Below are 17050 nucleotides of genomic sequence, written 5' to 3' on the forward strand. Positions count from 1 at the left end.
GTACTCCAGCTTCCCAAGGAGCTAATCTTCGTCATTCTAAACGACTCCTGGCTCAGGATGCTCCTCCAGAGCAACTATACTGGAAGGACTGGACTTTAAATAAACTTATAAATTCCCTTCGATAAAACGGTAATGCGATTCCAGCATGTAGTAATCGAGAATCTCTATTTATTCTCTATTGCAAATCCATCTCTGCAGAACCTGTTTTCCCTCCCAAAAAGCTCCCCAGCTACACTCAGCCATTCAGCAGCCCCAACCAGACAGCCAGATAGAAGGACGTCTGCGTCAGAACAATTCATCCCGACAGCCAGCGCTGCAAAACAGCAGATCAATCCAACACAGCACTCCTTGATTTTTCAAGAGATTAAATCTTTTATGCAGCCATTTGCTGACTTATTATCTTCAGTCAATACCCAACTGAGTGATTTAGGTAAAAGGGTGTCTAATATTGTACAAGAGAAGCAAACTTCAGCTTTCAGTTTTCTCCTCTATTCCTGCAGTTACTCCAGTCGCAGCTACAGTTACTTCTGGTTCCGCTCTATCACTGGCACCTTCAGTAGATCCTCCCATCTTCAACATCGCCACTGCTCTAGGTTTTGGTTCCTCCTCCCCAGCCAAAGCTAAGGGGCATTCAATATCTCTGCAAATTCGGCACAGTGTAACTGAAGGCAAGGACATTAATCTTGTTTCTTTACTAATGGCAACATCAGAATTCCTAGATCACAGAGTAGTGGATTACGGAGATCTGTCAGTTACATTAAAATCCAGAGATCCCAGATTACTTAAAAATCTAACATCGGGGGAATTTGTCCTCACTTTCTCCATATTCATCTCCATATCTATGTTCCGTTTATCCTAACCGCAGAGCTGATTTGGACTCTTGTGAGTATTATATGGTGGAATTGTCTGTCAGATACAGAGGGACTATGTTCTTCGAATATCATAAAGTGTTCTCAGCAAAAGCAGTAGGCACATTGGCATCAGACCATCATTTAATCTAAACCCGATCCAGATTTATTTAACCAGATTTTCAGCAGCCTCAGAGCTAACACATGCAGGGTCTGCGCTTCCACGGGTCATTCAACATCCCTCTGCCCTAAGGCTGCTATAGCAGCACCAGCACCGAAAGCAGCACCTGGTACCACTGCTAATTATTCAAACAGATCCTTCTTTCCCAATCGAAGTTCTACCTGATCAATCCACAAGACAAGATTAGCAGGAGGAAGACAAATTTGTAACAATCGGTTTCTGTTCAAACAGGCAATGTAATTTCATTCATATGTGCAGCAATTATTGAGATTCTCACATCAACTCAGCCTGCCCTTTAAATCGCAAGTGACTTTCTCTGATGCTCATAGTCTCCACTCTGACTAACAATCCAGCTTTATATAATAATTAAAAAAAAACATGCTGATATCAATTTCACCAATTACTTAATTGACGGATTAAAAAAACAAGTTTTCAGCCGGTCTCACCCAAATTCCTTCTTCCTCATTTCAAAGTAAAAATCTTCATTCTGCAAATCAAGATCCAGAGTCAGTTCAATTTCTTATTGAAAATGAAATTAAAAAAGGATTTACAGTCGGTCCTTTCTTAGCACCTCCTTTTTCAGTCTATAGAATTAATCCTATTTGCATAGCAACTCGGAAAATGTCGGGGGAAAAAGTGTCTTATCATTGATTTATCAGCTCCGTGGTGTTCAAGCATCAGCAGAATCAACTCGCTTATTCACTAAGATCAATTTTCTCTTCATTACATGACTATTTCAGATGCAATTCATTCAATTAAATTAGCAGGTCATGGTTCCTGGCTTGGTAAAGCAGATATATCAGATGCATTTAAGGTAATGCCAATCCATCCTTCTCTTCGCCACCTGTTGGGTATATGCTGGGAAGGAAAGTTTTACTTTGCTGCTCAATTAACTTTCGGCTGCCGCAGCAGCCCGATGATATTTGACACTGTCTGAAGCATTATGCTGGATACAGCTCAGTGCCTACCATGTTCCTTTTCTGCTTTACCTGCTTGATGACTTTTTATTGATCACCTCTCCATCTGATCCACCAGCAGAAGCAATTACTAAACTCAAGAGTTTATTTTCAGAAGTTGGCATCCCGCTCTCAGAGGAAAAAACAATCTGCCCCCTTCATTCTCTGGAATTTCTTGGAATCATTCTGGACACGGAAAAGTTTGAAGCCAGCCTCCCTGAGTACAAACTCAATCACACTCAATTTCTTATTCAGAACTTTCAGATTAGTAAAACAATCAGAAAACGTGCTCTTCTTTCATTGCTGGGTCACTTCAACTTTGCAATTCGCATTATTCTCCAAGGGAGGACATTTATATCTTGTCTACTTGCTCTTGCATCAACAGCAAAAAATTTAGACTCCTACATTAATATTTCATCAGAAGCTAGGAAAGATATTAAAATGTGGTCTGCTCTTTTTCAGCACTGGAACGGCTTATCCATGTTTTATGACTATTTCATCTCAGCACCGCACAATATGGATTTGTTTACAGACGCATCATCTCTTGGATTCAGAGGTCTTTTAAAGAATTAATGGTTTTCCAGTATATGGCCCATGGAAATTGAAAATCTCCACAGCTAAAATCCCAATAGTTGCAGCAGCCCAGTTATGGTCCAAGAAATCAATCTTATTTTATTGCGATAATTTAGCTACAGTTCATATTATAAATAAAGGCTATTCCAGTTCCCCTCTTATCATGCAATTACTGCGGCGGCTAGTATGGATTTCAGTATCCAACAATTTTCTAATAGAAGCTCGCCATCTACCGGGCACATGTAATAATGCTGCTGATGGTCTCTCTCATTTACAGATAGCCAAATTTCACAGATTGATTCCTACAGCTCTGCTATCCCCAGCAGCAACTCCTCAGTTCAACCAGCTCATTTTCAACTGAATCCAACCATCAATAAGCACTTAATTCAGCGCAAGATTACATGGCTTCAGCACTTGTTCCTTCTACCAGATCTTCTTACTCTACAGGTTGGGCTTGTTATGTAACCTTCTGATCTCAAAATAGGATCAATCCTACTTTCAACCAGAATTGGATCATGGCTTTTATAGTTCATGCAAAGAATTCTCTGCACCTGGCACCAGTTACAACTAAATCCTATTTGTCAGAAATTCAGCACCAGTTTCTCTTGAAGTCTATTTCTTCTCCAACCATACTATCAATCCCAGCCATTCGTCTCCTCCTGCGAGAAATTTCCAAGAGCTCTCCAGCTGCTTCTACCACTCGCCTGCCTATCTCTGTTCACATTCTTGGCAGCATGATTTCAATTCTCTGACAAGGCTCTTTTTCTCCAACTGATGACCTAACAATGAAAACATTATGTCTTTCTGCATTTTTTTTATTTTTAAGAGATGCTCAGAATATACAGTCCCTTCTATTTCCAGTTTTCCCACTCTGGGTATTCGCTGCAGCAATCTTACTCATATTCTGGATTCTCATTTTATTTTCTTTCTTTGCATTTCAAAATGGGACGTTGGACCTCATCAGCAGTCAAAGCTTACATTTTTTCTTCACCAGCTGAAATAGCATCTGCCCATCAGTCCATTGCTAGTATGTCCGGAGTGGGGATGACCTTTCTGTCTGGCCTACCGAAGGTTTCCTCCTTTAAAATAAAATAAATTAAAATAATATAAAATTAAATAAAATAAAGGGTTTTTTTCCTTCCCACTGTGCAGAGGGTCTTCACATAGTCAGTAGGATACAGTTACTAACCAATGTGTCACATTAAGCGTTTTTGCTTTGTGTTCAATGTTTTCTTTCTTTTTCTTTTATATAAGTATTGGCAGTTCTCTTTTATTTCCCATAAATGTCTTCAGCGGGGAGTCAGGGGTCCATCTTTTGGGGGGTTAATGATTCCACTTTCTCCAACCCTTTGTTAAGCATCGCTTCATTTACCTCATAGAGGAGGGCTCTCCGTGAGTCAGAGGGGACCTCCGGCCAAACCTGTCTTTTAGCATGCATGATCCTTTGTCTACTTCTCTTTGAGGCTCTGATGCCTCTATTCATGGGAGGGCCCCAAGCAGCAGAGCCCCTGTTGTTTGTCGGGTCTCCTCAGCGATGGAACCTCCCTTCTATTATCTTGGGCTTTTGAAGAGGCAGAACACCCCACTCTATGTGTATTACTTTGTTCTCTTTCCGGTTCGCGAGCCTTTTCGTATGTCAGCTAACCTCAAAGACGGTGCCCTTCTTTGTATGTCGGGTCACTTCAAAGACGGTGGCCCCCCTCCTGTATGTAATGTTTCTTCAGCAATGGAACCCCCCTACTGCATATGATGGGCCATTGAAGAGACAGAATCTCTTTTATGTGTTAATATTACTAACCAATGTTTTTATTTCTGGTTTGCAAGGCTCTGCATTTGTCGGGTCATCTCAAAGACGATGACCCACCCCTCCTGTTTGTCTTGTTTCCTCAATAATGGATCCCCTCTTATATGCGTAGGGCCTTTGAAGGACAGAGCCTCTCTTTATACGTTATTCTTTATTAACTTTATGTCCTAAAACATCTCAGCAGGTGGCCTTGTTCCGCCTCATGAATTGACAGTTGAAAGTTTCAACAAGAGGAATTTCCACTGCAGTAATGTATGTACATTTTTTTTTTTTTTTGTGTGTTATGTTTTGATTCGTAGTTTAAGTGATGTGTATGTTAATATTTGTTGACTTTCAAATATCTATTTTCTAAGTGCACTATTATTTATACCTACTATTATACTTGGAGCCGGGCACTTTGATAAGTCGTTTTTGAATTATTGCATCTATCTGCATATTTTCCAGACGTAGCTTTAATGTATTGTGTCTTTTCCTGTGTATTTGTCATTGTTTTAAAAATAAATATGATGTAAGGTAGCTATATCTGAGGCTGTGTGGCAAAAATTAAAAAAATAAAACAGTAGGTCTTTCAAGCATATATTTATTATTATTATTATTATTATTATTATTATTATTATTATTATTATTATTATTATTATTAATAGTGGGGGAGTATAGGCCTAATATAAATCTATATAACATAATTTGTGTATGCATTAGCAACCATTAGACCTACATATAAATCGGGTGAGCAAACGTAATTTTAAATTTTAATAAAATAAATAATCAACTGACTTTTGCAAATGGTTGTCATCTAACTTAAACATATGTGAAAAGAAAACAGTCCAAAAATATTTTTAAATGTTTAAAGAGGCTTTTATTCACCAAAATTAGCTTCTCTCTTCCCTGGCCGCCATCTTGGATTTTATTTTTTAAACTGGTTAACTCTGAGCTTTTAAAATTAAAATTGGCAGTGTATTTGTACTATATTAATTGTACTTTAGAAAAAAAATATTTAGTCCAAGCTAAACGATTGCCTAAAACTGGTGTTTTCATGTTTTTCTAAGAGTATCTTTGATAACTGGAAACGCGTTTGACCCACCTGCTAATCAGTGTATATACCTGTATTTGATTTCAGCTATTTATTTTTTAGTTAATGAAATAAAAATGTTCAAATTAACTTGGCTTTTAAAAAGTACATCTAACTCTGAATGTTCAATTGTATAAGAAGAAGAAGAAGAAAAAGAAGAAGAAGAAGAAGAAGAAGAAGAAGAAGAAGAAGAAGAGTCAAGTCAATTCAAATGAACTTACAGTCATATAAAACAAAAACAAAAAATAAAATAAAGAAATTACAAATACCGAAGACATAACATAACAAAAAAAATGTAAAACACCAGAGGTGGGTTTTAAGAAGTGATTTAAAAACAGCAACAGATTTGCATTGAGTCTCTCTCAATGCAATTGGGAGAGTATTCCAGAGACGTGGCTCCCAATGACCCATCAATCGTAGCCTAGTTTTTGGGATGCATAGTCATTCCTGATGCATACATGGTTAATAAGTATCTGAAATAAACAGGGGCCAAATCATTTAAAGCTTTATAAGGTTTAAGTTGCATGTACTTTTAAAAAAGTACATCTAACTCAAATGAGAAAAGTTGTCCTAACAAAAACTAAATGAGTAGCTAAATTTAATTTCAATTAAGGCAATGAGTTTACTCTATTTTTTTTAAGTAAACTTAACTTGCAGGTTAAGTTGCATGTACTTTTAAAAAGTACATCTAACCCAAAGGGTTAAGTTGTATGTACTTTTAAAAAGTGCATCTAACTCAAAGGGTTAAGTTGTATGTACTTTTAAAAAGTATATCTAACTCAAATGAAAAAAGCTATCCTAACAAAAACTAAATGAGAAGCAAAACTTAATTCAATTAAGGCAATGAGTATATTGTATTTTTTTTTTTTTAATAAACTTAACTTATTCGGTTTTACAGTGCACTTAAATGCCAAAGTGCTCTTCATCTTGCAAATGCTATTAGAAGTTTTTCTTGCTGGATTTAAAAAGTAAGTGCATGTGCTGGTACTTGGATACATACTCTGATAAAATTTAATTACTCCTTTGGTTTCATTTATTCACCCATATGCCTGTGTATAAGCGACCCCACAGCTGAAGATGTTTATACGAGTGTCTTACTGTTTACCATCATGATTAGTTGTGACAGTAAGCTCGATAAAAGATTATATTACATGTAGGTTGGTTTTTTCATGCATTTTCAATTACTGCTTTCTCCTCAGTTTGCTTTCCAGTATAGTCCTGCATACAATACAACTCCATGCACTTATCTTGCATATGAGTGCACCCCCATTAAACAAGCGAATGCATCTCATGTATTTGCTCATTGATTATACAGTAATCAAAAAAAGGAATGAATAATACACAAACCACCTAAACATTTACTTGTGTGCTATACATGTACAGGGTTGTTATAGGGAAACCGCTACAAGTTTTGTGGCCATAACATTTTAAGAGAATATCGATTGAAGTTTATATTGATTTCGTTCCACACCAACCAGAGGGTGGAACATGTGTAAATAGGATGCTGGGATCATAAAAGCTTCAGTATGTTTGTTCTCATTAAACATGCTTCAACACCCTTAGATTTTTGCAATTCGATTTTTTCCGTCTACCTAAGATTACAGACTGTCCTTGTGGGCTACTCCACTTCTAAATCAAAACAGCAACATTTGGGAGTTCAGTGAGTCATATATGGCTGAAGAGCCATCCGCTGGACAGCCCTGATTTAAACGGAGGGAAATATAAATGCAGATACTGCAACTGTTTATATAATTAAACTATTTACAGTGCTGTATGTTCCGAGGTAGGAAAATCTAATATCCAGCAATGCTTGCCAATACATTTCTATTTTTAAAATGTACGTGTTGTGTTTGCATTGTTTAGTTATGCACCTGTTTATGACAGTGTGGTGAAACGTCAGGCAATGTGTTTGAGGAAGTCCGATGTGAAAAAGGAGATGGCATGTTTGCTGTATTGTGACCGTTAAGAATAAATAATGAAGAAACCTTTGATTAAACAAGGTGTGCAGCATCATACATAAATGTATACATCAGAGAGAATCCTATTTTAATGTATATAAACCAAGGCAGTACGGGCATCGGTAGTATAATTTGAGTAGCACTCTGTATACGTGTCTTTGTATCTCCTGAGTGCATATACTGTAGTTTTGTGCTGCTGTTTATGTATACAGCAAATGCAATAGTTATTACTTGTACATGTATTTTGATTTTAATGTACTGGTGAACCTTTTAAAAACCTTTTAAAAACACACGGTAGTTTAATTTTACAGATGGTTAGTTCAACACTAGTTTAAAGAAAATGTGATTTTTTTATTTTTTTTTAAATCTTGCTCCAGTGAGCAGAAGAATAACGTTTGCGTTTGGAAGGTAAGGTATTAAAAATTTCAGAGGGGGTTTATTACTTCCCCTTTTCACAATCACAAAGATGTCATGAATACAAAAAGCCCTGTTATCACTATAACGCTAGTTCTCATAAAACAAAGCCATGCAAGGCAGTTCAGCTTTTAATAATATTATTGTAATATGACAAGGTGTCAACTTCAATTTACACAATCCAATGCCATTTGTTTCATAATGTACTTGTACTGTAACACTGATAGTGTATTAAATGTTTCTTTATATCACAGTGCCATTGTCAATTAAACATAACTGATTCTACTGTGCTCATGACTGGACATTTAAAACTGAACAAGTTCAACTGTGCTCTTTTACAAGACTTGATTTTGTATACAGTAGGGCAGTAGTCGAAGTTAATAATTCATGTTTAAATGTGCTATTGAGGATCTTTGGATGAGCCTTAAGCTTTTTTAATTCATTCAAATTGTAATGAAAAAAAAAGCAATAATAGCTGACACAGGGGACATTAACTGAGATAACTGGTAATATCCTCAGTGAAGAATATTTTTGCTATTAAGTTAATGTAAAAACTGAACATACTGTTTGTGTAATTTAGAATAATACTGTTTGGCTATGAGGCAGTGTTATGCAGAGACTAAATAATTAAGCAAATTGTTGTAAAAATGTAATTGTGTGAAAATGCTCCTGGGTTAGGTTAGTGATGCTCCTGCCTGGAATCCAAAGGTACAATCAAACACTGAGTGAAATTTCTCTTATTGGGATTTCTGAATGGTCATTTTTGTAGTTCTCCAAATGCAAACTCTTTGAAGAGCAATATCAAAACAGCATGAATGATGTTATGTGGTAAACAGTGACCTTTCCTCAAAAGGTGGCATTAAAAAAATCAAGATTTTGGCATTTGAAACATAATATATTCTGCAGAACTATATCCCTGCCCCTGTACTGTTGTATAAACATGTTTAATTCCATTCAAAAACAGACTGATCAATCAAATATGGTGTGTGCATTTGGTATTATTTATGCTGCTCCTTCTGTTATAGGCATATCAATAAAACAAATGTATTGCAGAATACTTGCACTTTAAATTACAGAAAGATAAAAATCAATATGCATGCTTCGAAACGGGTACATTTATTTTCTTCTCTAAAAGAACAATATTGTAACGTCATATTTGAATTCAATGTCCCATATGTGGCAGTTACCTTGACAGTGAATTAATTTAAACTTTGTTCGTAATATGTGCTAAACTGGACTGCAATATAAAATATATCTAGCAAGTGTATGTTACGTAATAATGTAATTTATGTATTGACACATATGTAATAGGTTTTGCAGGTTTATATATTTATATTCCTTATACCATCTGTAAAGATCCTCCCAATTTCACTTTTGAATGACATTATTACATTCATGCAGTGGACTATATAAAATTGCCCTGTATATTGGAGATTAATTTACATTTAGATACCCTCTCTCCTTCAAAAAAATTATATATATATATATATATATATATATACACACACACACACACACACACCATATTACTTTGAATAAACGCTGCTCTCAATAAAGAAAAGTAAAGTTTTTTTTTTTTCTACCCCTGCTCAAAAAATAAAGAAACACGCTGGAAACTCTGGCTATGTATGTGTGACGCCCCGAAGAGAGTGCAGCCATGTAATAATGTAATACAAACTAATGTGCACACACCTTAGTAAGCACATTTTATTTTATGAATAATGTTACGTGGTAAACAGTGACCTTTCCTCAAAAGCTGGCATTAAAAAAATCAAGATTTTGGCATTTGAAACACAATATATTCTGCAGAACCAAAATATGAATCAAAATATGTAACTATATATTCATATACAATTACATGAACTATGTATGCTTGAGTTGATTTTGTTTTACTAAGGTCTAAAATCGCAAAACAACAAAACGTACCATATTAAAAAAAATATCATAATTATAAAATAAAATAAAATATAAAAACAACCCCACGAAATAAGATTTTTTTTTTTATTTTAACATTAGTCTTGATCACAAACTGCACACAAACACCCATAAAAACGCAGTCGATTTTATTATATAATAGCTGATTTTTTTTAAGATAAACGTACAGTGCCGTTTGGACTTAACCATTGTGTCATATTCTGCTGCACCGGGAGGTACGCTTTTTATTTTGGACTTGCCACAAAAGGAACAATATAGTACACACTCTTTTTTTTAAAAGTACACAGTACCCTTTGACCTTTTAACCCCCTTCGTCAGGAAGAATTCCCCCAATCAGAACATTAAAAAAAACTAAATTTAAATATTTGGGATGCTTTTTTAACACCATAACCACCTACAAACAACACAAAAATTAAAAGATTGGTAGGTCTAGGTGTCATGTAAATATACATTTTTGAATTATTAACCAATCTTTTATGGCTTTGGAGATAGAGGGGTAAGAATATGTGATGCGCTTTCAGATTTAGTCCCCACTCGGCGCCATTAACCGCTAAAATAAAACACATAGCAGCCATTTTCACAGATCCTGATTATCCTTAATATATCAAATTTGTTTACAAGTCAAATTTTGTGTAAGCCAAAAATAACTAGGTTTCGATATACAGTTGATAAATCACAACGCTTTAAAAATGACTCATTTACATATTTGCTGGGCGGACTCACTGCACAGCTGACGCGGCTCTCCTGCGACTGCATCGGTGCCACGCCTACATGATGACAAAACTCCACGTGTCAGACAGGGAGGTGCCCAGTTTTTAGTAGGACTGCTTCTTTGCATGAAACTTAGATCCTCCCTTTAAATTGTCAATCACTTTGGAGTAGTTTAAAAAAAAAAAATGTATAACTGTTTTATTAAAAAGAAATAGATGATCTTTATTATGAAAGCTTCTGACTGACAGGCGCTTAAAAAAAACAAGATGGCTGCCTGCCAAACAAAAAAAAGTCTTTAGAGTATTGTACAAGGTTGTCCTGGAAGAAAACTTGCTTCCTTCTGCTCTAACAATGTTCCCCAACTCTGAGGATTGGTTTTTCCAGCAGGACAATGCTCCATGCCACACAGCCAGGTCAATCAAGGTGTGGATGGAGGACCACCAGATCAAGACCCTGTCATGGCCAGCCCAATCTCCAGACCTGAACCCCATTGAAAACCTCTGGAATGTGATCAAGAGGAAGATGGATGGTCACAAGCCATCAAACAAAGCCGAGCTGCTTGAATTTTTGTGCCAGGAGTGGCATAAAGTCACCCAACATCAATGTGAAAGACTGGTGGAGAGCATGCCAAGACGCATGAAAGCTGTGCTTGAAAATCAGGGTTATTCCACCAAATATTGATTTCTGAACTCTTCCTAAGTTAAAACATTAGTATTGTGTTGTTTAAAAATGAATATGAACTTATTTTCTTTGCATTATTCGAGGTCTGACAACACTGCATCTTTTTTGTTATTTTGACCAGTTGTCATTTTCTGCAAATAAATGCTCTAAATGACAATATTTTTATTTGGAATTTAGAAGAAATGTTGTCAGTAGTTTATAGAATAAAACAAAAATGTTCATTTTACCCAAACACATACCTGTAAATAGTAAAACCAGAGAAACTGATAATTTTGCAGAGGTCTCTTAATTTTTTCCAGAGCTGTGTGTATATATATATATATATACAAGAAAAAAACTTGCTTACTATCTATGAGATGATTTAGTTTTGGCTTTTATTACAGAGAAGTTACAAACAAGCAGGTAAATTACAATGAGAAAAAAAAAAAAAAAACCGAGTAGGATATATTTTAGTTTTAACAGAAATCAAACCGATATTCAAAGCTAATATTTTTCGTTATGAAATACAACTGCATCCTACGTAACTACCATTCTCTCTCCTCTTCTTGTCCTGCCCCATAGCAACTAATACACACTCCTGATTCGCTGGTACAGTACTGCCCTGACCTCCCATCTCCCACCTAATAGGCTCTAGTTAACTGTCAGCAAATGTACTGTATTCAAACCACCAAAAGCAGTGCTGCAGTTCGGAGCCTGTCACGGCGCCTCTTCTAAAATGCCTTAAATCACATAATAAAATATTGCAGTGTTTGTAAAACATAGTATTATTAATAAAGGCCACCCTAGTACAATCGCTGCCCTCATTTAAGGGCTGCAATCATTTTGATCAATTTAAAATAAACGCAGCGGCGCCAAATTGAAGTGAACGACTTAAAAGAAAATAGTCATGTCACTATAATATATGTGATGCCAAATTCTCTTCACTATGCCATTGAATCTTCCATTCCCTGGTGAATTTCTGTTAAACAAAAAAAACTTATCAGATAGGTATTTATGGTCGTGTATGCTTATAAACTATAACTTAGCCAGATGTCATCTGCAGACTGTTTGGTAGCACAGAGTGGCTGCACAGGTGACCAAATAAATGTATTGCATACTGGTGGTGGACAATACTTTAAACCAGAGACAAACAGAAGAGTACATATTCTTTTGAAGAAGAATACATCTTAGTTACTGTGCTTATCATGTAAATTGTCAATTTTGTAGTCTCACTAATGAAGTGTTCAAATTAGCAAAACCTGTAATTAAAAATAAATACAAATCAAGGCTCTCTTCATTATTAAAAATGCCAGTTACACAACAGCCTGGTAATTTATGAGCAGGGGATTAGTCACTGCAACTAATCTGCAACACTGCAGAGACCAAAAAATTCATTTTCCCTCTGTCTGCAAGTCAATTCTAATGAGCAATTCTCCAGTACAAATTATCACTTGGCAGTCAGCACCTCGAGATACCTACTGTCACATGCTAGTGTATATTTTTTTTCTTCCAAGCGCTTCAGACAAAGCTAAAGTTTTAGTTATACTGAAAGAGTAATTTTGTAAATGAGGGGCTGTGGTACCATTCATGCCAAATAAAATAAAATGAAATAGCAAAGACAATAGAGCCTGTATTCTATTACTGTACTGAAATGAGGATTATATCATGGGGAAAGACATTCTTAGAAAATCTAAATGAGATTTTATTTTTTATTCTATTCTCTCTCTCTCTCTCTAATTAACTAACTGACTATATTATAACTATATAATTAACTATGACAAAGGGACCATTAAAAAAAGGCATGGAATTTTCTTTTTTTCTGCATGAACTGTATAAAAATAATGTTTTCTTCTACAGATGTAAAGAAGTGTGAAGGAGTAAAAAACTAGGAACATGTTCTTCAAAATACTTGGGTATTTGGGTACCCATCTACGAGCACCATCAGGAAGTACTTGAAAAAGGCTACTGGTAGATATGTAGTTGAAAGGATTAAAAACCTTACATTTATTCAGACCCCTACTTCAGTGAGATAACCCCGATTTGATGACATTACCATCTAATGGTTGACTGTGTTGAGAAGGTAAGAGCCCAAGCCACAGGAAAAGTCAAATACCAACGTAATGCCCCCTGACCACACCGAGTGACTCACACACATGCACAAACACTTCAAATTGGTCCTTGTGAAGTGAATGGTTTGCCTTTTTGCCAGTCGGGCACGCTGCAGTGTAACTGCTGCATTTTTTCTTTGTATTACTGTCTCTGTAACCAGTGAAGTGGAAAGAGAAAGATTGCCGAGGCCTAACGCGATTCTCCTCCTCTCTGTTTGCTCAGTCATTGGAGTCTGTTGCTCCAGTGACAAGAAACAAAACCTAAATTATCCATTCCCTGAATGCCTTTTTCATGACACGTAATGGAGATGCCCCCTTGTGAATTGATGCGTGAGACAAAATAACTGACAGCAAGTAATACAGACCTAAATAGGACAGGGCATTTTTATTTATTTTTTTAATGACAAGGATCGTTTTTGCCACTAGGATTACTGCTGTTGTAAATAAAATAAAAATAAAAATAAAAACTGATTTGTAGTGAATAACACTTTACAAAGATATCTTGAACAGAAAAAAAAATCAGATATATTATTTTCAAGTAACTACCATGTTGCTGAGCTTTTTAAATTTTTACTTATTGAATTTGAAGAGGAACAAACTGAAATATTCTCCAGGTTTAATCATAGCTTCTTTTCAGTTGTTTATTACAACACTTAACGTCTGAAGGTTAAAAGCATACAAAGAGCTGAACATTTTCAGTCCATGTTGACCTTCAGTATCTAAATGTTTTTTTATGTTGTGTTTTATTTTATCCTTTATAAGAACTTTAGTAACTTGTCAAAGGCCAGTCCTATTTATTTGCACTGATGGTGGTTTGATCCTGAATGTAGCACACAACAAATGGTTATATAGCAACTGAAGCCAATTTCATTGTTTTTATAAAATAACCTAGCTGCTCTTATTTTACATAACTTTCTTTTAAATAGCTACTCGTGAAAAGCAAATGAAATCGTGGTACTTTACCATACAATATGGTGTTCATAAAACTTTTCTAGGCCCTTAATATGGAAGTGGTCCTCTGGTTGGCTGATGAAGATTCTAAACAGCACTGGTCAATTCATTACTTCATTGCTTCATTACTTTGTTTTCTAGCATTATATCAGATTCTTCTTCTGGAATGGGCCGTTTTATAAATTGCAATAAACTGTAAGTGTGTGTTTAACTAGTGAACAGTGGTCAGGTTAATTTGGTTTGCTCTATTCTCAAGGTCAGAAATTAATCAAAACATCAATACAAATTTGTCATTTTATAAATAATATATGAGTGCTATAGCAATTTGCTGTGCACTATGGAACCCTGCTGTTGAACAGCAACATCTACATTAGCTTCACAATAATTTTTATTATACCCCTTACAAATAGCTACTTTCAAAATGTTCCTGAATGTTACAACTTTTGACTTATTCAAGGGGAATGTGTATTTTAATCCTCAGCAAAGCTAATCACTCTGTTACAAGCTTTATGCCTTGTAGTTACTAAAGTGATTTCCTTACTCAAGAGACAGAGCACTAGATATTCAAAGAGATGCAAGGGGAGTTGGATTTCTTTTACTCTCAGTTCTTCATGATGAAATAATGTGTTTCTTGATTTAGTTTTTTTTTTTTTGTATTTTTTTCCCTAAACGGTGGTGAAGGACCTGTGGAGTGAATAATTGTGCAACTCCATCTTCCCATGTGAAGTTACATTTTTTATCAGTCTTTTTAATTCATAAAATAAGTTTACTATATTTGAAACTGTTGTAGACTGTTGCTGAAGAAGCATGTATTAACCTACCTGAGTTTTGCACGGTAAAACCCATTTGTCGTACGAACAATTATCCAGACATGATCAATCAGTCAGTAGGTTATACAACAATCACATTGTTTAATAATGTACTAAACTGGTACTAACCCATCAAGATAAGACAATGTCAATATTTCTGGGGGCTCCACAGGCAGATACAAAAGCACTGGACGAACCATTAACCAAGAGTCTTTGCATTAACTCCTGGAGAAGTAAAACGGATCACTTAAATGTATTCATTACTGCAACACTGCAATATTAGCAGACTTGTAAAAGCAGGGAAGATACACCAGTGTTGAATTGATTCACATCATTTTTGAATATCTGGCGCAATGTTTTGGAGCTTAGTGTAAAATAACAAACATCAGTTTCAGCTTGTGATCCTATCCCCTTAGCTCTGCTAAGCAACTGCATCCTGTCTGCAACTGTATTGAGAACTCTAAGTATTCAATTTTCTGTAGTAGGTATATATATATATATATATATATATATATATATATATATATATATATATATATATATATATATATATATATAGAAATTTGGCATTGAAGCCTTTCATTCATTTTATTTCACACTAATACTGAAATGATACAAGAGCCAGGGGATATAGATTAGAATTCCCACGATAGCATTGTAAATTATTCTTTTTTGGTTAACATACAACACAGAAATTAAATCAAGATGATGGACATTGCCTTATGTTTTTTTTGTCATATTCATATAACTCTAAATAAAGTCTTTGAAGGTTTTCTGAATATTAAACTGAAATAATTTTTTATTATAATTAAATAAAAATTAAAATTTGTCTATCTTTGTGAATACGGAAAAACAATAGACTATGACTTCTCGTCAGATCATTTGTCTACATTTTTCTTTAAATTATTATTATATAGCATGCATTGCTTCTGCACCTGGTGTAATAATTAAGTCAATTTGTTAGCTGCAGTTGATAGCCAAAACATTTCTCATTTGCATGCTAATGTCCTAGACTGAAATGAGTAGATGCACATTTAAAAAGCCTCACGAGAGTTCCTTGACTTTCAATATTTATCCAACAAGATAAACCCTCAGTTAAAAGTGCAAAGTATATGAAACAATTGGAAACAAGTACCATACATGTATGGTAACTATGAGTGTAACATTGATCAACGGTTGACAGCATTTATTTCTAGTCATGACCATGCAGCCTGCACCGCTATAGTTCTGTGGTAAACATATTTTATATACATAAAATATTTTATAAACATATGTTCCCAGGGATATCTGGAGGCACAAGTCAGACTCTTTCTCAAAGTACGTAAGGGTTGGGGACGTTAGTATATCCTCATTTAGGGACCTGCATTGGAAATTAGCAAATTAAATTAATGTAAACTTTAAAATTGAGCATATCATTAAAAAAAAAAAAAATCTTCATTGCGACATTGGGCAAAACACTAGGAAAAAAGATGGTTGAAATGTGTGCTGTCTACCCAATAGTTAATGTTTAAAAAAGGTAGGCCTATATTTGTTTCAATGTCATATTTAACTGTCTGTTTTTGAGTTTGTTGTTTTAATAAATGTTGCTGTGGAAACATTTTATGGAAACATTTAATGTTATTAAATCAAAATGCTGCAGCTCACTTGAATACAAAGACAGAACCCACTGCAGTGGTTTGGAATATATGCCAGACAAATATCAATCGTAGGTAAAGACATTTAGATACTAAACTTGAAACATTAAAACATGCAGTAAGAAGCTCAGTGAAATCTTCAATGATCAAACAGGACACAAGATCAATACTTTTCTTTTTATGTAGAAATAGGAATTGTCTATGAGACCCCAATATAGTTATCTTACCAACTTTAAGTTTTCATTTAAGATAGTGATTATCACTAGAAGGACAATGACTCGTCTCAAACCTCAGTCAGTTTTTCTTTTAGATAAGGTCCACAACCCACAACTGTATGCTAAGAAAGAGACAGATCTGATGGTTATTCAAATGCTGCATATTTATGGACAAGAACCTTTAGCCAAGTACATTGTGGTTCTTCCTGTCCGAACTGCACAAT

At 35.1% G+C, this 17050-nt stretch overlaps 1 protein-coding gene and 1 pseudogene across 1 annotated transcript in view; one reads left to right on the forward strand and one right to left on the reverse strand.

Annotated features, from left to right (window-relative positions):
- Positions 1 to 17050, reverse strand: part of LOC121318140 — a 272183-nt pseudogene that overhangs the window by 83914 nt on the left and 171219 nt on the right.
- Positions 1 to 17050, forward strand: part of LOC121318139 (leucine-rich repeat neuronal protein 3-like) — a 29362-nt gene that overhangs the window by 7499 nt on the left and 4813 nt on the right. The gene's annotated exons all lie outside the window — the stretch shown is intronic.

This window comes from Polyodon spathula, chromosome 7 (assembly GCF_017654505.1).
Source record: "Polyodon spathula isolate WHYD16114869_AA chromosome 7, ASM1765450v1, whole genome shotgun sequence".
In the NCBI taxonomy this organism is placed as follows: domain Eukaryota; kingdom Metazoa; phylum Chordata; class Actinopteri; order Acipenseriformes; family Polyodontidae; genus Polyodon; species Polyodon spathula.